This window comes from Bos mutus, chromosome 23, assembly GCF_027580195.1.
Source record: "Bos mutus isolate GX-2022 chromosome 23, NWIPB_WYAK_1.1, whole genome shotgun sequence".
NCBI lineage: Eukaryota > Metazoa > Chordata > Mammalia > Artiodactyla > Bovidae > Bos > Bos mutus.
The window spans coordinates 6,809,540-6,837,110 of record NC_091639.1 but is presented as its reverse complement, the minus strand read 5'-3'; the positions used below and the strand labels follow the sequence as shown (position 1 = coordinate 6,837,110).

At 46.4% G+C, this 27,571-nt stretch overlaps 1 pseudogene; it reads right to left on the bottom strand.

Annotated features, from left to right (window-relative positions):
- Nucleotides 1-368: 368 nt before the first annotated feature.
- LOC106701316 (small ribosomal subunit protein eS6-like) lies at nt 369-27,083 on the bottom strand (annotated as a pseudogene).
- Between the last annotated feature and the right edge of the window lie 488 nt (nt 27,084-27,571).

The window sequence follows — 27,571 nt, the reverse complement described above, 5'->3', positions numbered from 1 at the left end:
AAAGAGGGCAAGAAGGTGGGGTCAAGAGTTAGTTTCCCTCACAGGCCAGTGGGTGCCTGGCAGGAAAGGGGCGAACGCATCACAGCTGCCCAAATCCCCGTGACAATGGGAGGAGACCGTTCTGATTCGAACTCCATCAGTACAAACCTCCAACAGTTTATTTCATCTGGGTCCTGCTTTGAGAGCCTTCTTGAAAGGAAAATAATGGTCAAGTCTCTCCCTGGAGGGTGAATCGGTGGGAGAATCAGGAAGCCTTTCCACTTTGCTTTGGTGACAATGGGGAGGTGGTGCATGAACAGCGTGTACATGTCACAGGGCTGATTTGTGCTACTTATTTGAATTCGTGTCCAGAAGAGCCATTCTCACCGCTAGCTAAAGTCAGTGCCCAGCTGCTGTGGTCCTTGAAAGCTCGTGGCCCGAGATGGTTGTCCTGGCTTCTCATTACCCCTCTGGCTGGACTTGTTCAGAGCTGGGCAGCAAGGAACAGACAGATCCGGGTTTAAATCCCATCCCTGGCCCTCATCAGCTGTGTTCTTTGGGATATATTGTTAAAATCTTTCAGTTCAGTTCAGTTTAGTCACTCAGTCGTGTCCGACTCTTTGCGACCTCATGAATCGCAGCACGCCAGGCCTCCCTGTCTATCACCAACTCCCGGAGTTTACTGAAACTCATGTCCACTGAGTCGATGATGCTATCCAGCCATCTCATCCTCTGTCATCCCCTTTTCCTCCTGCCCCCAATCCTTCCTAGCATGAGGGTCTTTTCCAATGAGTCAACACTTTGCAAGAGGTGGCCAAAATATTGGAGTTTCAGCTTCAACATCAGTCCTTCCAATGAACACCCAGGTCTGATCTCCTTTAGGATGGGCTGGTTGGATCTCCTTGCAGTCCAAGGGACTCTCAAGAGTCTTCTCCAACACCACAGTTCAAAAGCATCAGTTCTTTGGTGCTCAGCTTTCTTCACAGTCCAACTCTCACATCCATACAGGATGGATCTTAAAATCTTTAGTTTTCATTTACTCTGTGTATCAGTCAGGGTTCTCCCAAGAAACAGAGCCTATACGGTCTCTCTTCTCTGTCTCTCTCAATAGATCAGTATCAAGAGAGACTGACTTATTTTATGGAATTTTTTGCTACCGTGATTTTGGAGGCTGGCAACTCTGCAATCTGTAGGTTAGACTGTCGGGTGAAGATCCTGGTGAGAGTTGATATGAAATTCAGGTAAAAGTTGAATAGGAGTCTTAAGTTTGAATTCCTACCAACAGGTAGGAAGCTCAGCAGGGTTTCTATGCTGCTTTCTTGAGGCAGGAGTGCTTCTAGAAACTTCAGTCTTCACTTTTAGAGTCTCCAACTGATCAGATGCGGGCCACCCACAACGTGAAGGGTAATCTCTGTTAGGTAAAGTTTGATTCATTTACACCTGCGGTCAATCCCATCTACAAATCCTTTCACAGCAACATCTAAACTAGGTTTGATCGATAAATTGGGCACCAGAGCCTAGCCATGCTGATCCCAGAAATTAACCATCACGCTCTGTAAAGTGTGAGTAATGATCTTTACTTCTTCAGTGGATCCTTGTAAGACCTGAATAATTACACGGAAAGCTGCCACTGCGTCCTGCACACACGGGAGGTTGGAAAAGAGATGAACACAGTTATGGTCCTCATCTTTAATTTGAACAATTTTAAGTAAGAAGTTAGCCTAAGGTAGTAAAACTGTATGACCTTTCAGACAATTCTGGTGAAAATTCCAACTCTACCTGAAGGCAATGTGGCCTTGGGCAAGACATTCTTTCCCCTAGGAACGTCGGTCTTTTCTCCTGGAAAATAGAGGTTAAATGGCCATCTTGCAAGACTGCTGGAAGTTGGAAGAATGCAAGTGAATGGCCTGGGACACAGTGCCTGCCACACAGCTGTCAACATGCTTGTGATTACTGACATTATTGTCATGGCATTATTGGGTAACTATCACTCCTGGGCCAAAGTCCTTGTCAGAAGCATTTCAGGACAGTCACACGGTGAGTGGGGTTTACAAGCAGCCGTATCTGAAAAACTTATAGTAAAAAAGAAAACAGTACCATAATAGGTAGGGCTTTCCCAGGTGGTGTTACTGGTTAAGAATCCACCTACCAATGCAGGAGATGCAAGAGATGTTGGTTCCTATCCCTGGGTTGGGATGATCCCCTGGAGTAGGAAATGGCAACCTACTCCAGAATTCCTGCCTGGAAAAGAGACAATTGTATTAATCCAGGTGTGAGATGATGGCAGCTTGGACCAAACTGGTAGTGATGGAAGTGGTAAGGAGTTGTCAATTTCTGCGTTTGTTTCACAGACAGAGATGAGAGAATTTTCCGGTGAAGAGGTTGTGGGGGTTACGTAGAGATTGGCAGTTTTGACTGGACAAAGGAAGAGAGGATTCCTTCAAAACACTGGATTGGCCAAAAAGTTCATTAGGGTTTTTCTGCAAGCTAAATATTACCCCTTGGATGTATGTGGTCAGGGGCTAACTTCCTTCTTTGGCTAGCCAAAAATAATACAGGAGATGAAGCAAGCTTGTGGACGTTGATATGGCAGGACAAACAAAACACTCTCTGCCCACATTGTGGTTTGTCAAGGGCTGTGCCTAGCAGGCAAGGAGCAGGAGCCACTGGGAGGCACTGGTATGCACGGCCCAGCATGCACACCGGCCATCTAATGGAGTGATCGTGCACACAAGCCTTCAGAGTTCCAGACGTGGGTTAAAACTCCAGCTTTAACAGTGACTGGCTGTGTCCTTAGACCAGTTCCTTAACCTTTCTGAGCCTTGGTCTTCTTCTGTGCAAAATGGGGATAAGGAACTACTTCATAGAAATTTCACGGGAGAAGGATTTCTCCAGAGGTCATTCATTTTCATTTGAAGATGATTCACTCATCTTCACTGCAAGCAACACTGATAACCGTGTCTTCAGAGTGTCTAATAGGAGATGGTACTTGCCTTCCTTTGGAATTTTCAGCTCATAACATGCCGTTTAATAGCAGAGTTAGACTTCTAGGGGGCAGCCCTTCCCCTCCTCCTCCATGGAAGGACCTAACTGCACAAGGCGGCCCTGACTCTTTTGCACTGAAGAATTTATCTAACATCCGAGTTCTGGTCTCTCTGTCTTAAAGTGAGGGTAAGACCTTATACTAAGATGTTAAGGATAAAATGCCATGATCTTTGTGAATTCCTTACAATTCCTTGCCTCCCGTGCTCCACCAAAAGCTGTTGTTCTTGCCGCCAGCACAGAGCAGGAAACCAGAGAAGAGAGACCAGCAGAACCCAGCTGAGGTTTTCCCAGAAAACGATGACTTCCCGCTCTGCTTGTCAGATGTTGGAGGCTGTGAAAACTTGGAGACTGTCATCTTTCCTTTCAATCCCTTATTACATAATCCTGTTGGCTGACTCACCCTCAAGCTCCCCAGGCATGCAAAGGCCGTGGTTGAAAAACCAGTTCTAGAAAGGTGGTGGATTCAGAGGAGAAAGACCATGACTGAGTCAAGCTGACATTTCCCAAAGGCCACTATCTGGTGATTTCTAAAGCACACGAATAATTCCCTAAGTGAAAAAAGGAGTTTCTAGTACATTGCTGAATAAAATGCAAATCGTAACACCCTCTTTGGGATGTTCTGGCAACACTGCCTAATGAAAATATGAATATATGTAAAATAGACAGCCAGTGGGAATTTGCTATATGACACAGGGAGCTGAAAGCTGGTGCTCTGTAACAACCTAGAGGGGTGGGATGGGGTGGGAGATGGGAGGTGGGAGGGGGTTTAAGAGGGAGGGGACATACATATAGCTATGGCTGATTCATGTTGATGTATGGCAGACAGCAACACAATATTGTAAAGCAATTATCCTCCAATTAAAAATAAATTTTTAAAAATATGAATATTCTTTTGCTCTGAAATCTTTTTTATTTTTTGGCTATACAGCTCTGCATGTGGGATCATAGTTCCCTAACCAGGAGTCAAACCCTTGTCCCCTGCCTTGGGAGGGTGGAGTCTTAACCAATGGACCATCAGGAAAGTCCTCTACCTTGAACTCTTATACTTAAGGATGTATCCTAGATCGAGCTGATTTGCTCACGAAATTTCTGACACCAAAATGTGCAGGTTTTTTCTCCCGCCAACCAAGTCTCTGGTTCTCTAGACACCAACCCGGTATCCTACAAGTAAATTCAATTCTGACACTGACTACCCAGAGCTTGTATCAGACTCCGCAGGTTGAGGGCCTCCGTCCCATCAGATCGCCCAGGATCAGATGGCAGTTTGTGAGTATCAGGTCCCCCGGTTACCTGCACTTCTGTCTGACGTGGCTACAAAGTCGGCAGGTTCCCTTCCTTCACGTTGGATAATTTGCTAGGATGGCTCACAAAACTCTGGAAGACACTCAGCTTACTATCGCCTGTTTATTATAAAGGAGACAGTGGGCAGCTGGTCAAGTGCTGCCCAGGGCAAGACCTGGGAGGGTCCCAAGCCCGGGAGCCCTTGTCCCCGTGGAGCTGGGGGCTTCCCTCTCCGGGCACAGGAAGGCGTTCCCCAGTGCAGAAGCCCCCAGAACCCCATAGTTGAGAGGCTTTTCTGGAGGTTCCATCACAAAGGTATGATCGATTAAATCATCATCTGCTGATGGTTGAACTTAATCTCCAGCCCTCTAATCGCTTGACTGGTTCAGGTGGCTGTCAGGCCTCATTCTGAAGCTATCTATGGATCCCCCAAGAACCAGAGATGCTCCTACCACTCTATCACTAAGGAAATCCCAAGAGTTTTAGAAGCTCTATCAGGAAGTGGGAACAAAGACCAACATGTATATATTCTATTATATCATAGACCGTTCTACGGATTTGACTATAAGTTTTTAAGTTTAGTTGCTCAGTCATGTCTGACTCTTTGCGACCCCATGGACTGTAGCCTACCAGGCTCCTCTGTCCATGGGATTTTCCAGGCAAGAGTACTGGAGTGGGTTGCCATTGCCTTCTCCAGAGGATCTTTCTGACCCAGCGATTGAACCTGGGTGTCCCACATGGTAGGCAGACACTTTACCATCTGAGCCACCAGGGAAGTCCATCGACTATAGATGACTTACATCAAACGATCAAACCTATCAAAGTATTGACATTTGGTATAGCATTCATGGGCTTCTCAGGTGGTACTAGTGGTACAGAATCTGCCTGCCAATTCAGGAGATGAAAGAGATGAAGGTTTGGTCCCTGGGTTGGGAAGATGCCCTGGAGGAGGGCATGGCAATCCAGTATTCTTGCCTGGAGAATCCCATAGACAGCCCATGAGGTTGTAAAAGAGCTGGACAGCACTTAGTGACTAAACAACAAGAACACGTTATTTGGGGGTTAATTCTAGTTAACCGGGGGAAAGTCAGTCGTGCCACCTCATCTCACAGGCTTGTGTGGAGACTGGTTTCTATTCTGTGATGTCATATGTATGGCAGGCCAGAGGAGGAGGGCCCACCTCCCTCCTACGAGGAGGACATTAGTGGGACTTAGAAGAGTTTCTATCCTTCCTAACTGTACCCCTGGCTGTGTCTGACTTTGACCTACTTTGGGGGTGCGAGCAGTCACAGTGCATCAGAGTGAGTTCCAGGTGCCCCCAGATGACTGCTGCGAGTTTGGAGAGCCATGAGATCCCCTGAGGTCAGCCCCGTGAGCTGCCCGAAGCAGACAGGAAGCTGTGCCGTGGCTGCTTCAGCCTCCGACTGTATTTCAAGTAGTCAAGAGGCCCTGAGGAGTGAGGGTGAGGAACCTTTCCCAAAGTTGGCCCTAGCCTCATCCATCATCTGTCATCCCGCCTTATTTGCTGAGTTTGCTTGACTCTCTTTGCTAAAACCTCCTTATTTTTCCAGGCTAACTCTTAGCCTTTCCCTTCCTCCTGGAAGAGAATTCACTCTAATCTGCCTGTTCTGGTTAATCAGTCTTTTTCCTTTGAATGGCACGCCTCATTAAAGGTCAACTCTGCTTGTCCCAGACCACCCAGGCCAGCACCTAAGTCCCCTATGGTCTTATGAGTCTTGCTGACTAAATATAATCTACCAGGGCTGTTGTTGCATTGTGTGTTGTGGCGTGGGTTAGTTGGAATGCATATATTGAACCCCAAAATGTCAGGTCCCCCATAAGAGGGGTAGATGAGGGTGATCACGAGTAGCTGCTCCTTAGTCTGACTATGCCACGAAGCCTCGCACATCCTTTCTGGTCTCAGAGTGGGGCCTTCTGCCTGGGGCACTCTAATCCACCACATGCTGCTTATGCTATAATCTCGTTAGATGCCCATTGTTTTCCCGTATTTTCCTTAATAATCCACGAAAAAGGGGTGATGTGCGTTTGTGCATAACCGTGGCATGATGGACATGCTGCCATTGTATTCTGTCCACTATAACCAAGTATTTGATCATCAGGGCTTATGGTTCCCCCAAGATCAGTCTGCTAGGAGCCTTACACCACATGGTGTGAAGTCACAGAAAGAAAAAGTGTTCCCAAAACTCCCTCCCAAATTCCCGATAGTAAATAGAAGTCAAAAAAACTGAAAGCCTGAAAAATAGAGTAAAAAAAACTAGAGGCAAAACTTGACTGCCCACTAATGACTAAATGGATTATAGCAGTGCCCACTTGGTCATTAACTAGAATCCATTTTGTCATTAACCATCAGTTTGCATGACTCCCAGAGGGAGCCTGCCCAAGCTTGCAGGCTGCTGTTAGATTTCTTCAAGTTCCAAAAGCTGGGCTGGTCTTGGCAAGCACAGCTTTACCCTTCCAGGTACCAGGTACAATTGTGCTAAAAGATAATGTGGATCCCTTGTTCTGAGCCTCTTTGGAAGTCTTAATATAAAGTCGGATTCCCCTCATCGCATAACCTATTTATTCATTCCTTTGCTCTCAGCTATTATTCCTGCTCCTCTTCATTTGTGTCATTTAATTTTTACCCAGACATTTTCACCTTTGGAAGGGACATTCATTTTGGCCTGCGTACTGGGCCAGATTGCTGACAGGAGTATTAGTCCAGCCAAAGCTTCCTCCCTGGCTGCCTCCCTTTCGTACAAAGTAGGTGCAAACCAGGGGGCTGTCCCTACCACTAGGCAAGAGAACAGCACTCTCTGCCACCCGGACTTTTCTAGATGAGGCAAAGCTCAATCCACTCCACTGGATCTTTAGGAATTCTGCTACCAAGTTTGAAAGAGGTGGTTCCAGTTTCTTGCTCAAGAATTCTGCCTTCTCCTCAGCTATCCGTCTTACCCCTGATAGCATGCACGTGTCCATTTGCTCCATCCTCTCCCTCCCACACTGTGCTCACCAGTCCATCCTCTCCATTCCTTCCCTGCAAACAGGTAACCTGGAGGGATGGGATGGAAGGAGGGGAGGGAGGCTAAGGAGGGGGAGAATGAATATATAACCATGACTGATTCACATTGTTCTATGGCAGAAACTAGAACTTCCCTGGAGCTCATACGGTAAAGAATCTGCTTGCAACACAGGAGACCTGGGTTTGATCCCTGTATTGGGAAGATCCTCTAGAGAAGGCAATGGTAACCCACTCTAGTATTCTTGCCCGGAGAATCCCATGGACAGAGGATCCTGGTGGGCTACAGTCCATGGGCTGGCAAAGAGTCAGACACGACTGAGTGATGAAGTACACACGTGGCAGAAACCAACACAACATAGTAAAAACTTTTAAACAAACATTTAAATTTTAGAAATGGAAAAAAAAAGAAAAAAGAAAGAATCATGCCTGCTTCCGGCAGCTGCATCCCTAGTCCTGGGACCACTGCGTCAGGTTAGGAAAAAGGAAAGTGATAGAGCTGCACCAGCATCCTCCTCCCCGCTCTCTCCTCCTCCCCCCTCCCCCAACCCCACCCCTAAGCAGAGGAATCTATCCGTCCTTGACCCTCCCTGAGGCCCCCTCACGCTGAGTGGAAGCACTCAGGAAGGCATCTAAACCAGCCCTTTATGCTTTTCTCTTCCCCCTGTTTTATTCTTTAAAAAAAAAATATTGCTTTTTTATTCTTCCCCCTGTTTTAGACAACAAATGTTTCAACTGTCAGTTCTGCTCCTCTATGAAGCCATTGCTCTAATGAGGATATGCAATGCGATTTTCCCATTTGATAATGGACACTGTTGGATATTGTGGGCTGGAAACGACATCCTTTTGTCTGAAGAAATGTAACTCGCAGCCAGAATCTTTAGCATCTTCTGTTCCAGTCCTTTAACAGTATGAGTCCCTTGGACTGCAAGGAGATCCAGCCAGTCCATCCTAAAGGAAATCAGTCCTGAATATTCATTGGAAGGACTGATGCTGAAGCTGAAACTCCAATACTTTGGCCGCCCGATACAAAGAGCTGACTCACTGGGAAAGACCCTGATGCTGGGAAAGACTGAAGGCAGGAGAAGGTGGCAACAAAGGATGAGATGGTTGGACCGACTCAATGGACATGAGTTTGAGTAAGCTCTGGGAGTTGGTGATGGACAGGAAAGCCTGGCGTGCTGCAGTCCACGCAGTCGCAGAGTCAGACATGACTGAGCGACTGAACTGAACTTAGTCTTTGTGTCTACAACTGAGTAAGCATCTGTTATCACCCGTTTATACCCCTGGAGGTCCTGGCACTGGTCCAGTGTAATCCACTTCTGGCCACAGGCAAGGCCTTCCCCCAGGGGATTTCCCCTGTTGCCCACAGCTGTCTGCAGTCTCCTCTCTCTTGTTGACAGAAGAGTTATTGTTACTGTGTTATGCCTCAGCGGGGGTCTGACTTTAGTCCATCTCTGCATTGCTGCAGCATACCCCGCATCCATCCACTCACTTCCTGGACCTAGGCTTCCAAAAGGTCCACTTGGTGGTTCCAATCACCTTCTGAACCTAGAAGAAAGATATTCTTTTTCTTTTTTTGACCACACAGTATGGTGTGCAGGATCTTGGTTCCCTGACCAGGGATTGAACTTGCACCCACCCCCAGGAGTAGAAGCTCTGAATCTTAACCACTGGACTGCCCAGGAAGTTCCAAGAAGGGAGATTTTCTGATGGGCATTGACATATCCTACTGAATATGTCTCTTAGAATGACATCACCAAAATGTCAGCATAGGAGACCCCAGTGTCTGCCCCACCTCCTCCTCTGCCAAGGTCTACAGTTAAACAGCTATCCATGAACAGAGACAGAGAGCGCTGGAGCCCACTTAAGTCCACTTAAGAAGCTTCAACAGAGTAGAACAACAAACCCAAGACTAACTGCACACGAAGAAAAGGAGAACTTAATTTTTCCTGCGTCATCCCACCCCTGGGCTGGCACTGCTCAGGCCAAGAGTAGAACGAGTTCCTCTTGCAGGAAAGGAAGAGCAAGGTGAGTAACCGGTTTCCCCAGCCTTTCAGGTACCTAATGAAGGGCCTGCTTCAATTTCAACCCTTTCAGATCACAAGCCTGAGACTGAGACGTACGTTAGAGATGGCTATGGATGCAGGAGATGCAGGAGACGTGGGCTCGATCCTTGAGTCAGGAGGATTCCCTGGAGGGGGAAATGGCAACCTGCTCCAGCATTCTCACCTGGAGAAATCCTAAGGACAGAGGAGCCTGGTGGGCTATAGTCCACGGGGTTGTGAAGAGTCAGACAGGACTTAGTGACTCATCAAGGACAATAGCACAACAGTGGAGAAGGCTGTAAACACGGAGAAGCAGGGCTGCCCATGGCAGCCACGCCGAGGAGCAACTGCGGTTCACAGCGACCCGCTCTGCAGACAGACGTGAGTGGGGGGCTGCCTGTGGGTCCCCGCAGATGGCACCAGCTCCTCCCCTGGCCCAGGTGTTCGTGTTTGCTGATACCAGCTGCCTGGGTCCCTGCCTGCTCCTTCCCCTCTTCCCTCACCCCTACTGGGGCCCTGAGGCCACCCAGGCACCTAGCCCAGGCCTCTGCCACCCTGTGGGTGAAGGATGCCAGCCTCGATCCCCGCCATCATGGGTGCCCTCCGGGCTGGTGCCTCTAGCAGCGCACTGCAGGGGAGACTCGAAGCTACAGGAGACAGGCCTGAGACCCAGGGCCCCTGGAGCTGTTTGCAGGCCCAGATCAGGCCCTGTCCTCTCTCTCTGTCCTGTGTTTACAGAGCTCACATAAAATTAGCCTCTCCAGGGACTTCCCCAGCAGTTCAGTGATCAGGACTTCACACTAACACTGCAAGGGGCCTGGGTCGGATCCCTAGTTGGAGAGCTAAGATCCCACAAGCCTCACGGTTCAGCCAAAAATAAATAAACAAATAAATAAGCAACAACAACAAACTAGTCCCTCCAGCTAAGTAGCCACATGTCCCCCAGACACCTGGGCCTCCAGTCTCTGCGCCGCTAGACCCAGGGTCACAGCCCACTCCAATGTGTCCTCACCTGCAGGTGACTGCCTCCCCTCACTGAAGTCAGCCCATGAGACCTAAGGGGGTGACTGATTCTTCACAGGGGCAGACCCTGGCTCGGGGCTACCGGGGTCATGAAGAACCAGGGCAAAAAGATTCCCCAAAGGAAGATGGTAAACCTCCAGTCCCTGGCCCCAGAGAAATGGAGAGCCAGGAATTGCCCACAGAGTTCAAAATAATCGTCCAAAGATGCTCAGAGAACTGTAAGAGAACGCAAACAGTGCAGCGGTATCGGGGAAATGATCCAAGAGCAAAATGAGAAATTCAACACAGAGAAAACAGACAAGAACCAAACAGGACATCCCCCCAGGAGCAGCCAGGAAGGCTGAAATGGAAGCAGACTCACAGGCAGTCCGGGACTGAGGGCAGAAGCAATGGCGTGGAAGGAACCTGGGGTCAAACCTACCTGCTGATCCCAGAGCGCCTCTGGGAGACGTGGGAGGCGGTCGGAGGGCACCCTGGGGCCGCAGAGCCTGCCACGGCAGGCTCTGTGGAGCTCGTTCTAGGACGAGGATGTCAGAGCTGGCAAGCCCATGCTGGAATTCTCCTTCTCGCCTCTTGGGGCAAGGACTGGTCCTGCCAGCTGTCCCGTCAACGCTGGAACTGAGATGACTCGAGCCATCCAGCTAGCCGGACAGAGACGCAGCTCCTCCCACCAATGGGCCTGCTGTCTGTCCTGAGATCCCAGCAACCCGGGCTGTGACCCCATCCACCAGAGGACTCAGGTCCTCGCCCAGACACCCGAGAGCCAGCATAGCCCGGGGACCGACCTCCCTCCCTGGGGAGCAAGCATCGGCCCCAGGGAGACCTGGGCCTGGCCCCAGCCACTGGAGGCTGACACCCAAACCCGTGGACCCCCAGGGTCCAACGGCCAGAGATCCTGGGATCCGGCTTCACCCACCAGGGTGTGGTAATAAGCCCCAGCGTCCCCTGGACTCTGACCCCATCCACAAATAGTCAGACATGAGCCACAGGGCTATCACAGCCTGACATAGGGGACAAAGTCTTGAGCCCCTCCTCCAGCAGCCCCAGGGTCTGGCCCTGCTGACCGGTGGGCTGACACCAGCTTGGGGACACCCTGGACTCCCCAGCCAGCCGTGTCATGAACCATCCACACTCACCAGGAGGCTGACACTAGACCCAGCAAGCCTGGCCCCTGACTGCCCACCCCAGAAATTGGCTTTGCCTACCAGGGGCGCCGCACTAGCCCTGGGACTCCCCTGGGACACTGCAACCTGTTGCCTCCTGACCAGACTCTACCAACCAGGGGCCGGCAGCCTCTACACAAGGCAAGGCCTGGCAACCACCCCGACGGGCACCAGCATGCCCAACAGATGGCCCGCAGAGGTCAGCCTGCCACAACAGAAGGACCCATGCAGCCCACATAGGGGGCGCCCCTGGAGCAGAGAGCTCTGATGACCAGAGGGGACTGTGGCGCTGGGACGCACAGGATGTCTCCTACAAAAGGCCACTTCTCCAAGGTCAGGAAATGAAACCAACCTTCCAAATACTAAGAAATAAAAACAGCAAGTTAAGAAAAATAGAGTGACAGAAGAATATGCTTCCTACAAAGGAAAAAGATAAAATCAAGAACTGATTGGAGGGACTTCCTTGGTGGCCCAGTGGCTAAGATTCCAAGCTCCCAGTACAGGGTCTTGGGTTTGATCCCTGGTGAGGGAACTGGATCATACATCCTGCAACTAAGAGTTCGCATGCCACAATTAAGACCCTGCATAGCCAAGTAAATAAATAAACAAAGTTATTTTTTAAAAAGTAAGTGACATGAAGGTAGGCAATCTACCTGAAAAAAACTTCAAGGTAATGGCAACTGACCCCAGTGTTCTTGCCTGGAGAATTCCATGGACAGAGAAGCCTGGCGGGCCATACAGTCTACGCGGTCGCAAAGAGTCAGACCCGACTGAGTGACTATTACTCACTCACTCACTCACTCAATGATGGTAAAGATATTCAGAGAACTTGAGAGAAGAATGGATGCACAGAATGAGGAGTTAGAAGTTTTTAAAGAAGAGAAAACAAGAAACAAACAGAGATAAAGACTACAGTAAGTGAAATGAAAGATACACTAAAAGACACTAAAAGATACTAAAAGATATTAACAATAAATCAGATGATGCAGAAGAATGAAACAGTGAGCAGACACTTAAGCCAGAAGGGAGTAGCTTGATACATTTAATGAGATTTAAGGGAAAAGTGTACAACCAAGAATACCCTACCTGGTAAGGCTTTCATTCAGATTTCATGGAGGGGTTAAAAGTTTTGCAGACAAGCAAAGGCTCATAGGAAAAGAGATTAGGTTTGTGATTACAGGGAGGGGGGACAGTGTGGGGAGGGGGCTAGGGAAGGGAGAATTGAATGAAGGAGTAAAAAAATACAAACTTGCAGTTATAATTAAATGTAATTTAATTTACATTTTGTAAATTAAATTTTTTGGTAAATTTGTGTAAATTTAATGTAATTTAATTTACTAGGGATGTAATGTACAACATGATAAATATAATTAATACTGTGTGCTAAGTCGCATCAGTTGTGTCTGACCCCGAGGACTGTAGCCCACCAGGCTCCTCTGCCCATGGGATTCTCCAGGCAAGAATACTGGAGTGGGTTGCCATTTCCTCCTCCAGGGGATCTTCCTGACCCAGGGATCAAACCCAGGTCTCCTGTATTGCAGGCAGGTTCTCTACCATCTGAGTCACCAGTCACCAGGGAAGGCCCGAAGAATTCAACAAGGAGTACCTTCAACAGACACGACCAATCCGGAGTTAGCTTGAAGACAGATCAACTGAAATTATTCAGAGAAGCAACAAGGAAAGAATGAAAAAGAGCGAAGTCATTTAATCTAGTTACTTATCACTACAAATGTCTCTTTAGAGGGCATGCCAATGGCCAAGGTGTGAGACAAGGGGCTGTAGATCACTAATCATCAAGAAATGTAAATCGCGACCAGACAGAGGTGTTGTCTCACGCCTGTTAGCAAGGTTAGCATCGGAAAGAGGACAAACGATGGCGAGGATGGGGTGGATGTTGAGGGCCTTATGTGAGCTGAAATAAGCCAGACACGGAGAGACAAATGCGGTACGACCTCACTTCTATGTGGAAACGAAAGAGGCCATTCTCAGAAACAGAGCGTAGGCTGATGGTTATCAGTGGCTGAGGTGGGGTTGGAGGAAACGGAGCGATGTCAGGCAAAGGGTACCGACTTGTAGTTTCGAGATGAGTAAGTTCTGGAGGGGAGTCTAACGTGTAGCACGATGATCCTCGTTACAAATACTTCATTGTGCTACGTGGCGAGAGGGAAGGGAGGGGAGCCTGGGGGGAGCAGACACGTGTATGTGCACCGTGTGTTTGCACACACGTATGTATGTACACATGCATGCGTGTGAGCTGAAATAAGCCAGACGCAGAAAGACAAACACTGTGTGACCTCACTTCTGTGTGAGGCCATGTATATGTGCACGTGGCTGAGTCGCTCTGTTGTACACCTGGAACTATCACAACATTGTTAATTGGCTATATCGCGATACAAAACAGGGCTTCCCTGCTGGCTCAGATGCTAAAGCGTCAGCCGGCAGTGCGGGAGACCCGGGTTCGATCCCTGGGTCAGGAAGATCCCCTGGAGAAGGTAATGGCACCCCACTCCAGTACTCTTGCCTGGAAAATTCCATGGATGGAGGAGCCTGGTGGGCTACAGTCCACGGGGTCTCAAAGAGTCAGACACGACTGAGTGAATTCACTTTCTGTCTTTCTTTCAATACAAAATAAAAAGTTAAAAAATAAAAAAGGTATAAACTGAGGTGTAAACATTACCCACAAAGGACTATGGTTTAAAAAAAAGTTTAACCAGAAAATAACCAAGTCTTTGGATCTAAACTGCTCTTTACAGGAGTGGGTAAAGGCAGAGCAGGAGCAGGAAAGTGGTCCAACTGAAACACTTAAATGACACAGGATGGAAACAACCAGAAAAATCCAGAATATGGAATACTTTGCATGACAAAAGGCCCAGTCTCTTTAAGAAGTCGTGTTACAGGAAAAAAAAAAAAGAAACTAAAGAATCATAACAACCAGACATCAGCCTGAGTCTCGACTTGGGTCCTAATCTGAAAAAAATATATATGTGTGTATGAAAAAAGTAGGGGAAATTTAAAGTGGGAGGGAGTGGATCATGTAGGATGATTTCAGGTGCAGTCATGGTTTTAAAATTATGTAGGAAAATGGCCTTATTTTTAGAAATGCACATTAAAACATTCTGGGATGAAATTAAAAAAAAATATTCTATAGGGTACTTGAAAGTTGCTAAAAGAGGAAGTCTTAAATGTTCTCATCACAAAAAAGAAATGGTACTTGTGTGATGTGACGGAGGTTTTGGCTGACACTATGATAATAACAGGGATTCCTTGGTGGTTCAGTGGTAAAGAGTCCTTCTGCAATGTAGGAGATGTAAGAGACACAGTTTAGATCCCTGGGTCGGGAAGATCCCTGGGGTAGGAAATGGCAATCCACTTCAGTATTCTTCCTGCAGAATCCCATGGACAGAGGAGCCTAGAGGGCTTTAGTCCATGGGATCACAAAGAGTCAGACCCAACTGAATACACATGATAATACTCACTTTGCCACGTGTCTCAAATTGACACACCATACATCTTGAAAACTTGCACAGTGGTATATGTCAGTTACATCTCAGTAAAGCTGGGGAAGAACATACCCCTTCAATTCCTATTAGTATGTTCTGCATAGGGGCACACCTCATATGAGCCTGCCTTTAACAGTCCAGCTTTCCGTTGTCCAACCACCAGATGACCACAATATGACCAGGCCATTAGCTGCGGCACATGAGTGGGAGGAAACCCACACAGAGGAACTTTTACCATTGTTCAATTCTTTCATCGCTGCTAGGGAAATGGCACGCAATCCAGTCCTCTGAGCTGATTTATTCTTATTTTCTTTAATCAGTGCTTCCAGACAGGATACTGCTTACTCATCTCTCAACTGTCATCTGCAAACCAGGCAGCTCTTTCTCAGTCAGTTGAGAGTTCACACAGCCACTGTTCACGGGCCAATGGGTTGCAGCTGCTCTTCAACATGGTTTCAAAGTCAGTCCTGGGAAAAAGAAGACACCTGCTGAAGGGGGAGTGAGAACTTCTCTGTATTCCCTTGGCAGCATGCTCCTGGGTGAACCATTTCCTTTTTTTCTGCTGCATCTGCATGTGCGGCAATGTGTGTACGAAAAAAGCAGGGGAAATTTAAAGTGGGAGGGAGTGGATCATGTTAGGATGATCCACTTAGTTTCCAACCAGGGATGGAACCTATGCCCCCTGCAGTGGAAGTGCACAGCGTTAACCCCTGGACCACCAGGGAAATCCTGAACCATTTCCATTTCATTATGAAACTCCTCTGAGCACTGCCTTCTTATCAGAGTGTTTCTCTGACATCACCAAGACATTATGGACACTTCAGGTTCCAGAAGTTTTGATGACCTACAGACCCTGAGGCAGTCCAAATCAATGCCCCATAATTCACTAGTAATGGTTTTTCCAATAATGTGTCTGGGGAGGCAGAATTTGGAAATTTTTCTGGTGCAAAATCCAAGTGGTTGCCACTGGTAGGTGCTCACGGGCTTTTGCCATTGGCTCTGGTCTGCATGGGGCTTCCCAGGCGGCTCAGCCGTAAAGAATCTGCCTGCAATGCAGGAGGCACAGGTTCAATCCCTGGGTCGGGAAGATCCCCTGGAAAAGGAAATGACAACCCACTTCAGTATTCTTGCCTGGAAAATTCCACTGACAGAGGAACCTGGCAGGCTACAATCCATAGGGTCACGAAGAGTTAGGGATGACTGAAGCAACTTAGCATGCACGCACTGGTCTACATGAGTTCAGGAGGCAGACACTTCCCAAATCATATTTGATCACAAGGGCCCAAAGGCAGTGAGATAGCCATCACTTTCTGTAATTCAGACACAGCCTGCTTTTCTGCAGATCCTCATGCAGGTATGACTTTCCTTTGGGTCGTCTTACAGATAGATGCTGGTATATTTCCAGATGTAGAATACACATTCTCCAAAATCCTGATAAGCTAAACAAAGGCTGGAGTTTTGGTTGGGTCCTCAGGGGTGAATGATGACAGCAGTTTATCTTCAGTCTCTTACGGAATGTCTTAATGGTTCTGGACTATGTCTTCTAAGAATTTCGCCGTTTAGGCAAGCCCTTGGATCTTTTCGGGGTTTATTAACGAGTTTCAGTTGGCTACATGATCCATCACTATTCAAGTCAGTCCTGGCCTGCTCTTCAGTTTCCAATGTTTTCATAACGTCATCAATACATTATAGTCTTACACTAAGGCCCTGCAATCGGGCCAAGCCCCTTGGGACCAAACTGTGACAATACACTGGGGAGTTCAGAGAATCCCGAGGTAGGACAATGAGCATAAATTGAGCTCCTACTCACATGCCTGCAGTTGCCTCTTTCTGAGTTTGAAACAGAGAAGAAAACATGCTAGAGATTAATCAGAGTCCCAGCCTTCTTTGGCCTGTTCTATTTTTTTTTTTTTTTCATATGGTGAAGCTGAGGCTGTGGGAGACACAAGTCTGACATCTGCAGGGTGCGGAGGCAGTCTGGAAGCACAGGCAGCATTTTTATGTTGCTGTCCTCAGAAGACCTCAGATTTTGCTCTTATGGCCTTCAACTGATTGGACAAGGCCCACCCATAGTGTTGAGAGTAATCCCCTTTGTTGCTGTTCAGTTGCTCAGTCGTGTCTGACTCTTTGTGACCCCATGGGCTGTAGCACACCAGGCTTCCCTGTCCATCACCATCTCCTGGAGCTTGCTCAAACTCATCTCCATTGAGTCAGTGGTGCCATCCAACCATCTCATTCTCTGTCGGCCCCTTCTCCTCCTGCCTTCGATCTTTCCCAGCATCAGGGTCTTTTCCAATGAGTCAGCTCTTCACATCAAGTGACCAAAGTATTGGAGCTTCAGCTTCAGCATCAGTCCTTCCAATGAATATTCAGGGTTGATTTCCTTTAGGATTGACTGGTTTGATCTCCTAGCAGTCCAAGGGACTCTCAGGAGTTTTCTCCAGCATCACAATTCAAAGGTGTCAATTCTTTGGTGCTCAGCCTTTTTTAGGGTCCAACTTTCACATCCATTTCTGACTACTGGAAAAACCATAGTTTGACCATCCAGACCTTTGTCGGCAAAGTGATATCTCTGCTTTTTAATACACTGTCTAGGTTTGTCACACCTTTTCTTCAGAGGAGCAAATGCTTTTTAATTTCATGGCTGCAGTCACCGTCTGCTGTGATTTTGGAACCCAAGAAAATAAAGTCTGCCTCTGTTTCCACTTTCTACCCATCTATTTGCCATGAAGTGATGGGACCGGATACCATGATCTTATTAGTTTTTTTAATTTTGAGTTTTAAGCCAGCCTTTTCGTTCTCCTCTTTCACCCTCATTGGTTGGAAAATGCAAAATGAAATAATAGTCAGGTCAATATTTCACAAATAAGATTAAGGTTAGGAAGTCTGATGGTACCTGGGTTGACTGAGATGTGGGGGAATGGTACTCTTATATTGTTTTTTTTTTTTTTAATTTCTGAAATTTTTATTGGAGTATGATTACTTTACAATGTTGTAGTTCTTTAATTTACTTTTTTGTATGTATTTATATTCTGGCTGTGCTGGGTCTTCATTGCTGCGTGTGGTCTTTCTCTAGCTGTGACCGAGAGGGGGCTCCTCTCTAGCTGTGACGAGGGGGGCTCCTCTCTAGCTGTGGTTCACGGGCTTCTCATTGCAGTGGCTTCTCTGGCTGCAGAGCACGGTCTCTCGGGTGTGGGGGCTTCAGTAGTTGGGCTCACGGGCTTAGTTGCTCCACGGCGTGTGGAATCTTCCTGGACCAGGGATCGAACCTGTGTGCCGTGCTTTGGCAGGTAGATTCGTATCCACTGTACCACCAGGAAGTTCCTTACAATGTTGTGTTAATTTTAGGTGTATAGCCAAGTGAATCAGTTATGCATATAGATACATACTCTTTTTAAAAATTATTTTCCCATATAGGTCATTACAGAGTATTGAGCAGAGTGTCCTGTGCTTTACAGTAGGTCCTTTTTATCTATTTTATACATAGTAGTAGATACATGTCAATTCTGATCTCTCAATCCATCCCATCTCCCTTCCTATACTGTTGATGGGTATATACATTATTATAACTTTTTGAGGCAGTATGACAATATCTATCAAAATACTACATGCTTATATTCTTTGTCCAATAAATCCACTTCTAAGGATTTTTAAAATATATTTATTTCTAATTGAAGGATAATTGCTTTACAGTGTTGTGTTGGATTCTGTAAGAATTTTTCCTAAAGAAGTATTTTCAAAAGCACAGATACAACTTAAAAAAAAAATCTTTATTAAGCTTTAACTATGATCCAAGTATTTTCCCAAGACTATCACATTTATTAACTTTCTGAATCCTATGATGGAAATAAGATAACAGACTTTGAAATTTTACAAAATCTGGCTTTTGCTGTTTGTTAAAAAGTGTGTCCACAGGAAGAAATTAGGCAAGTACATATCACTCCCTCTCAGTTCTCAGCACCTAAATTTTTTTATATTCTCATTTTTATGAGAATTAACCCGAGGTTAGATCCTCATCCCCACCTTCCAGAAATTATTTTAGGATCCACAGAGTGGAGAGCTTATATTCTTAGGTAAACAAATGTATAAAATACATTTTATAAAGGGAGAGGGCATAAGAAAAAATGTGGCCAGTTTATTGTTACCCACATTTGAAAGGAGATTTGGGTAGACATCTGAAAAGAGAGCAGGTGACAGTAATAGTCCAGTGTTCTTAGCTTTTTATTTATTTTTTATCGAAGGGTAATTGCTTTACAATGTGGCTTTGGTTTCTGCAATTGTCATTGTTCCGTCGCTCAGTCGTGTCTGACTCTTTGCGACCCCGTGGACTGCAGCACGCCAGGCTTCCCCGTCCATCACCAGCTCCGGGAGCTTGCTCCCACTCATGTCCATTGGATTCTGTCAGCCGGTAACATGAATTGGCCACAGGTATACATAGGTCCCCTCCGTTTTGAGACTCCCTCCCGCCTTCCACCCTCTCCCACCCCCTAGGTTGTTCCAGAGCCTCAGTCCGAGCTCCCCGAGTCATGCAGCAGGTCTCCCCGGCGATCTGTGTCACACACGGCAGTGTATGCGCGTCCGTGCCCCCACTTCCTCCTCCCACCCCGCCCGCCCAGTCCTACGTCTGTCCTCTGCGTGTGTCCACTGCTGCCCTGCAATAGGCTCTTCAGTGCCCTCTTTCTGATTAACGTGTGTTAATATACGGTATTTGCTTTTCTCTTTCTGACTGACTTCACTCTGTCTAACTGGCTCTAGGTTCATCCACCTCATTTGAACTGCGAAGTCCCTAGCTTAAAAAAATACACCCTGAAAAGTTCACAGGGAGCTTTAAAAAAAAAAAAAATTTACTTATTTATTTTTGGCTGTGCTAGGTCTTCACTGCTGCGCGCTGGCGGCTTTCTCTAGTTTCGGCGATGGGGGGCTGCTCTCCAGTTGCAGCGCGCAGGCTTCTCCTTGTCCTGCCTTCTCTGTTGTGGAACGCAGCTCTAGGCTCATGGGCTTCGGTAATTGTGGCGCACGGACTTAGTTGCTCCAAGACAGGTGGGATCTTCCTGGACCAGAAATCAAACCCGTGTCCCCTACTGGAAGGCAGAGTCTCAACCGGTGGACCACCAGGGAAGCCCTGATTGTTTCCTTATGGTTAGAACCAACTGAAACATTTTTTTCCCTGACTGCTACATAGATAATAGTTTAAATCTCTCATTAGATCCCAATGTGAGAGACCCAAACTCAGTCTGTTTTATTTTTGGCAAGGTTAAGGTGGTGTCAGTCAGATCCATCCATTATAAAAGTGCTTTATTCTATTTTCAGTTTAGCTTTTTAGAAAACTTGAAACGTACTTGCTTTACAATGCTGTGTTAGCTTCTGCCGTGCAACGAAGCAACTCAACTGCACGTGTGCATACATTCCCTTCCTCTTGGAGTCTCTGCCCCACCCCACCCGTCTAGGTCATCATGGAGCACGGAGCTGAGCTTCCTGTGCTTTACAGCAAGGATAACATTAAATACATTTCTGACACCACAGGGGTCTGCAAAATCCTTTAAGGAAACCCAAGGGATCTAACTTTTCTCATAATAATACTATGACTTTATTTGCCATTTAGACTCTTACTTTTCACATTCTCATTCTCTCACATGTATCTAATAGACTTTTTAAAAAACTATAGGACATACCATCATAGTTTCAATGACGGATGCCATATATACTTGTGTATTTTGTATTTCAAAAACTTAGTTTTAATGTCACGTGGTAGATATCAATGGATATAACCCACACAAAAAAGTTTTTTTTAGTGCTTAGTAATTTTCAAGTGCATAAAGCGTTCTTGTAAATTATAAACAAGAAGTATGAGAATGTCTGCTTTAGAATCTGTCTCTGTGATATGACACACGTGTGACATGTATGTATGATATGACATACGAATGACATATGTGGTCCCCACGTAGTACCAAGGACCCTATATCTTTTTAATCCTTAATGGTACCATGATGAGTATAAAAACTTAAATTAAAAAAAAAATAAAAATAAAAAATAAAAACTTAAATTCAACTTGAGATTAAATCGTTCTGGAAGACCCCAGTGCCCGCGGTACCACATTATATATTCCATTGCCTACTCTGCCAATGGATGACTTTACAAAATGAAGAGAAACGAAGTGGAAAGAGAAAAAGCAAAATAGCAGTGATATGCCGCCACCTGCAGGTAAAGCTGTGAATTACAATCGTTGTTGTGTTGGCCGCTCAGTCATGTCCGACTGTGACCCCATGAACTGTAAAACACCTGGAGTAACAGGCAAAGCCGGCCTTGGAGTGCAGCAGGAAGCAGGGCAAAGGCTGACAGAGTGCTGCCAAGAGAACGCACTGGTCACAGCAAACACCCTCTTCCAACAACACAAGAGAAGACTCTACACATGGACATCACCAGATGGTCGACACCAAAATCAGATTGATTATATTCTTTGCAGCCAAAGATGGAGAAGCTCTATACAGTCAGCAAAAACAAGACTGGGAGCTGACTGTGGCTCGGATCATGAACTCCTTATTGCCAAATACAGACTGAAATTGAAGAAAGTGGAGAAAACCACTAGACCATTCAGGTATGACCTAAATCAAATCCCTTATGACTATACAGTGGAAGTGAGAAATAGATTTAAGAGACTAGATCTGATTGACAGAGTGCCTGATGAACTATGGATGGAGGTTTGTGACATTGTACAGGAGACAGGAATCAAGACCACCCCCAAGAAAAAGAAATGCAGAAAAGCAAAATGTCTGTCTGAGGAGGCCTTACAAATAGCTGTGAAAAGAAGGAGAAAAGGAAAGATATACCCATCTGAATGCAGAGTGCCAAAGAATAGCAAGGAGAGAGAAGAAAGCCTTCCTCAACGACCAATGAAAAGAAATAGAGGCAAACAATAGAATGGGAAAGACTAGAGATCTTTTCAAGAAAATTAGAGATACCAAGGGAATATTTCATTCAAAGATGGGCTCGATAAAGGACAGAAATGGTAGGGACCTAGCAGAAGCAGAAGATATTAAGAAGAGGTGGCAAGAATACACGGAAGAAATGTACAAAAAAGAGCTTCACGACCCAGATAATCACGATGGTGTGATCACTGACCTAGAGCCAGACATCCTGGAATGTGAAGTCAAGTGGGCCTTAGGAAGCATCACTACGAACAAAGCTAGTGGAGGTGATGGAATTCCAGTTGAGCTATTTCAAATCCTGAAAGATGATGCTGTGAAAGTGCTATACTCAATATGCCAGCAAATTTGGAAAACACAGCAGTGGCCACAGGACTGGAAAAGGTCAGTTTTCATTCCAATCCCAAAGAAAGGCGATGCCAAAGAATGCTCAAACTACCGCACAATTGCACTCATCTCACACGCTAGGAAAGTAATGCTCAAAATTCTCAAAGCCAGGCTTCAGCAATACATGAACCGTGAACTTCCTGATGTTCAAGCTGGTTTTAGAAAAGGCAGAGGAACCAGAGATCAAATTGCCAACATCCACTGGATCACTGAAAAAGCAAGAGAGTTCCAGAAAAGCATCTATTTCTGCTTTATTGACTATGCCAAAGCCTTTGACTGTGTGGACCACAAGAAACTGTGGAAAATTCTGAAAGAGATGGGAATACCAGACCACCTGACCTGCCTCTTGAGAAATCTGTATGCAGGTCAGGAAGCAACAGTTAGAACTGGACATGGAACAACAGACTGGTTCCAAATAGGAAGAGGAGTACATCAAGGCTATATTGTCACCCTGTTTATTTAACTTATATGCAGAGTACATCATGAGAAATGCTGGACTGGAAGAAACACAAGCTGGAATCAAGATTGCTGGGAGAAATATCAATAACCTCAGATATGCAGATGACACGACCCTTATGGCAGAAAGTGAAGAAGAACTAAAAAGCCGGGGAGGGAGGAGGGAGGAGGGTTCAGGATGGGGAACATATGTATACCTGTGGCGGATTCATTTCGATATTTGGCAAAACTAACCCAATATTGTAAAGTTTAAAAATAAAAGAAAAAGAAAAAAAATAACTAAAAAGCCTCTTGATGAAGGTGAAAGAGGAGAGTGAAAAAGTTGGCTTAAAGCTCAATATTCAGAAAACGAAGATCATGGCATCTGGTCCCATCACTTCATGGGAAATAGATGGAGATACAGTGGAAACAGTGGCTGACTTTATTTTTCTGGGCTCCAAAATCACTGCAGATGGTGATTGCAGCCATGAAATTAAAAGATGCTTACTCCTTGGAAGGAAAGTTATGACCAACCTAGACAGCATATTGAAAACAGAGACATTACTTTGTCAGCAAAGGTCCGTCTAGTCAAGGCTATGGTTTTTCCAGTGGTCATGTATGAATGTGAGAGTTGGACTGTGAAGAAAGCTGAGCACTGAAGATTGATGCTTTTGAACTATGGTGTTGGAGAAGACTCTTGAGAGTCCCTTGGACTGCAAGGAAATCCAACCAGTCCATCCTAAAGGAGATCAGTCCTGGGTGTTCATTTGAAGGACTGATGTTGAAGCTGAAACTCTAATACTTTGGCCACCTCATGCCAAGAGTTGACTCATTGGAAAAGACCCTGATGCTGGGAGGGATTGAGGGCAGGAGGAGAAGGGGACGACAAAGAATGAGATGGCTGGATGGCATCACATACCCAACAGACATGAGTTTGAGTGAACTCCAAGAGTTGGTGATAGGCAGGGAGGCCTGGCATGCTGCGGTTCATGGGGTTGCAAAGAGTCGACATGACTGAGCGACTGAACTGAACTGAAGTCTTTTAAAATCACCATCAAGCTTTTGTTGTTTAGTCACTAAGTTGTGTCCAACTCTTTTGTGACTCCATAGACTCTAGCTCGCCAGGCTCCTCTGTCCATGGGATTTCTCAGGCAAGAATAATGGAGTGAGTTGCTGTGTCTTTCTCCAGGAACTTTTTTTTTTCTGCTGGTCTTATGAGATCCCCATCAAAAGCTAACAAATTGGAAATATTAGAAAGAAGTTCTAGCCTTGTGTTTCCATTCTGTTACCATTTGATGGTGCTAATTGCTATCTTGGCTAGGTGGATGGGGGCAGTTTCAGAAAATTGCACTTGGTTTTTCCCACTGAAGGCTCTTATCTCTCAGGCCAAAGACCCAATGTGAAGGTTTTGCCAACTTCTGAGAATATCTGTCACTATTGTATTGGAGGTCTGGGGAAATGACCACTGGCTGGTCTATGGACCTGTGCGATCCACTGTGAGCCTCCAAACTATGGGCAGTACTCTCAATAACTTGGTGGCCAGACACTCACAGCAACAGAGCGAGGGGGCCGTGATGGTGCTTCAGGTCTCCACGTATCAGTGTCAGTCCCACCAAGTCTCCAAATATTTGACATTTCCCTCCCCAGTGAACAGTTCGCTGAGTCCTTAGGTTCCTCTGCAGAAAGACCCAGAGCACTGTGGCTGTGCCCCCTTGCCCTGGCGTTGCAAGATCCTTCTTCTCACCCGGGGAGCTCAAGGTGGTACACTGGGCGGGCTATCCTGACTTTTACTGGGGTGCCTGCCATCAGCCTTCTGATTATCCATTCTCAGTTTCTTCTGATGGCATAAGTTGCGTAGTATCCTTGTTGACATGTATTTTGCCCCTAGGGCCATGGTCTTTTATTGTGCTCAGTCGCTTCAGTTGTGTCCGACTCTTTGTCACCCTGTGAACTGTAGCCCACCAGGCTCCTCTGTCCATGGGATTTTGCGGGCAAGAATAGTGGAGTGGGTTGCCATTTCCTCCTCCAGGGCATCTTCCCGACCCAGGGATCGAACCTGCATCTCCTTCATCTCCTGCACTGGCAGGTGAGTCTTTACCACTGAGCCACCTGGGAAGGTTCAGAAGAAACTAGAAATTCAAAGACCCAGCATCCGCGCAGATATGTTATCCTGTGTGTCAGAGCCCCATGCTTTCCCAGGCAGTTTAGCCTTCTTTGGGATCAGATGATTCATCTGTGGGCTGGGTCCTCAGCTTTCTCTGGGCTCCACTGCAGATGAGAGTTTCTTGGTAAAGTTCTCTGGCTTTCAATCCAAGACTTCAACTGCCTGGTCATTGCGTCCAGCCTTTTATCTTCTTTTTTTTGGAGCAAAGTGAAAGTGAAAGCATTAGTGTCTCAGTTGGGTCTGACAGCCAGCCAGGCTCCTCTGTCCATGGGATTCTCCAGGTAAGAATGCTGGAGTGGGTTGCCATTCTCTTCTCCAGAGGATCTTCCAGACTCAGGGATCAAACCTGGGTCTCCTGCAAAAAGAGCTTAATTATAACCATTCCATGGATTGTCTTTGCAGTTACAGTTCTCTCATGCTTTAAAAAAAAAAATTGTAGTCACATGTACATAACATAAAATCACATTAACCATGCTGAAGTATACCATTCAGTGGTATTCAGTACGTTTACAATGCTGTTGCTGCAGATCTCTAGAACTTTTTCATCTTGCAAAGCTGAAACTCTGTACCCATTAAACAACAGTCTCCATTCCTTCCTTCCTCTAGCCCCTGCCAACCACCATTCTATTTTTGTCTCTATGAACTTGATAGGCTAAGCACCTCTTGTAAGTGAAATCATATAGTGTTTGTCTTTCTGGCTCATTTCACTTAACATAATGTCTTCAAGGTTCATCCACGTTGGAGACTGTGTCAGAATTTCTTTTCTTTTTCAGGCTGAATGATATTCCATTGTATACACATAGTGAGTTTTGTTTATCTATTCATCTGTTGATGGACACCTGGGTTGCTTCTGCCTTTTGCCTACTGTGAATAATCCTGCAAGGAACATGGAGGTGTGACTATGCCTTTGGTACCTTGCTTTCAATTCTTTGGGGTAGATACACCCAGAAGCGGAATTGGAATCAGCTACCATACTATTTTCTATAGTGGCTACATCATTTTACCTTCCCACCAACGCACAAGGGGCCCAATTTCTGCACATTCTCACCAAAATTTGCTATTGCTGGTTTTTTTTTAGAGTCAACATCTTTTTTTTTTTTTTTTTTTTTTTCTGATGTCTGATCTTATTTGTTGCTCTTAGGACGTCTCGTTTTTGACTGGTCTCAGACTGGGCAGCAGGAGCTCTCAGAGACGACAGCCCCCGTCTCTTGGCAATCTGTTCCAGGTGTTTTCCTTTGACCTTCATTCTCTTGGCCAAAAATTTAGCATCTTCTGCAGCCTCCTCCTTAATTTTCTTGGTATGATGCTTCTTCAGAGTAAAACACCAACATGGCAGGACACACGGAGTAACAAGATGCTGAATCCTTACCTTCTTTGTTTAGGGGCTTTCTCACAGCGTATTTGTGGACATTATCTTCTTTAAAGAGATTGAAAAGCCTGTGGATTTTGCCATCTCTTTGGGGGTTTCCCAGGTGGCGCTAGTGGCAAGGAATCCACCTGCCAATTCAGGAGACGTGGGTTCGATCCCTGGGTTGGGATGATCCCTTGGAGTAGGAAATGGCAACCCACTCCGGTATTCTTGGCTGGAGAATCCCATGGACAGAAGAGCCTGATGGGTAGGCTACAGTCCATGGAGCCACAGAGAGTCGAACATGACTGAGCAGCTAAGCAGCAGCAGCAGCAGCAGCTAGTTCTTTTGGGTCTCAGGTGACGAGGCACAATGTATCACTGTGTCCAGGAATATCCTTCTCGCCCCCCTTTTTTACGATGACCGGATTGAGAACACTCAGGTTGGCATCCACAATGCAACCCTGTACAAATGTGCGCTTTCTTTCTCCAGTCCCCCTCGGTGTGTAACAGGAAGGCCCCTGACCAGCAGCAGGCAGGCTCAGCCACGGGTCATCCTCTTCATGGGGAAAATCCGCTCCATGGGGAGACCCTGTTTGTCATTCCCACCCCCGATTCGGACCTAATAATCTTCCCTTCTTCACCCACAGTGTCAGCAGCAGCCTCTGTGGCTGTATGCTTGTCCTGGAAAATACGAAGTTTTTCATCCATTGTCCACTTCAATGAGCTTCTGGCAGCCAGTGGTTGGGAAAGAGATGTTGAGCTTCATTCTGAGGCAGCCGTCCGTGTCTGAGGCCCCACAAAAAAAGAGTGAAACTGGTCACCTTAATGGATGTGAAGTGTATCTCTTTGTGGTTTTGATTTGCAGTTTTGTAACCATTAGTGGGAGAAGGCAATGGCACCCCACTCCAGTACTGTTGCCTGGAAAACCCCATGGACGGAGGAGCCTGGTAGGCTGCAGTCCATTGGGTCACTAGAGGTCGGACACGACTGAGCGACTTCACTTTCACTTCTCACTTTCATGCATTGGAGAAGGAAATGGCAACCCACTCCAGTGTTCTTGCCTGGAGAATCCCAAGGACGGGGGAGCCTGGTGGGCTGCTGTTTATGGGGTCGCACAGAGTCGGATACGACTGAAGCAACTTAGCAGCAGCAGCAGCAACCATTAGTGATGTTGAACATTTTTGCATGTGCTCACTGGCCGTTTGTATAAATTCTTTGGAGAAAAGTCTAAGTCCTTTGCTCAGGTTTAAACTG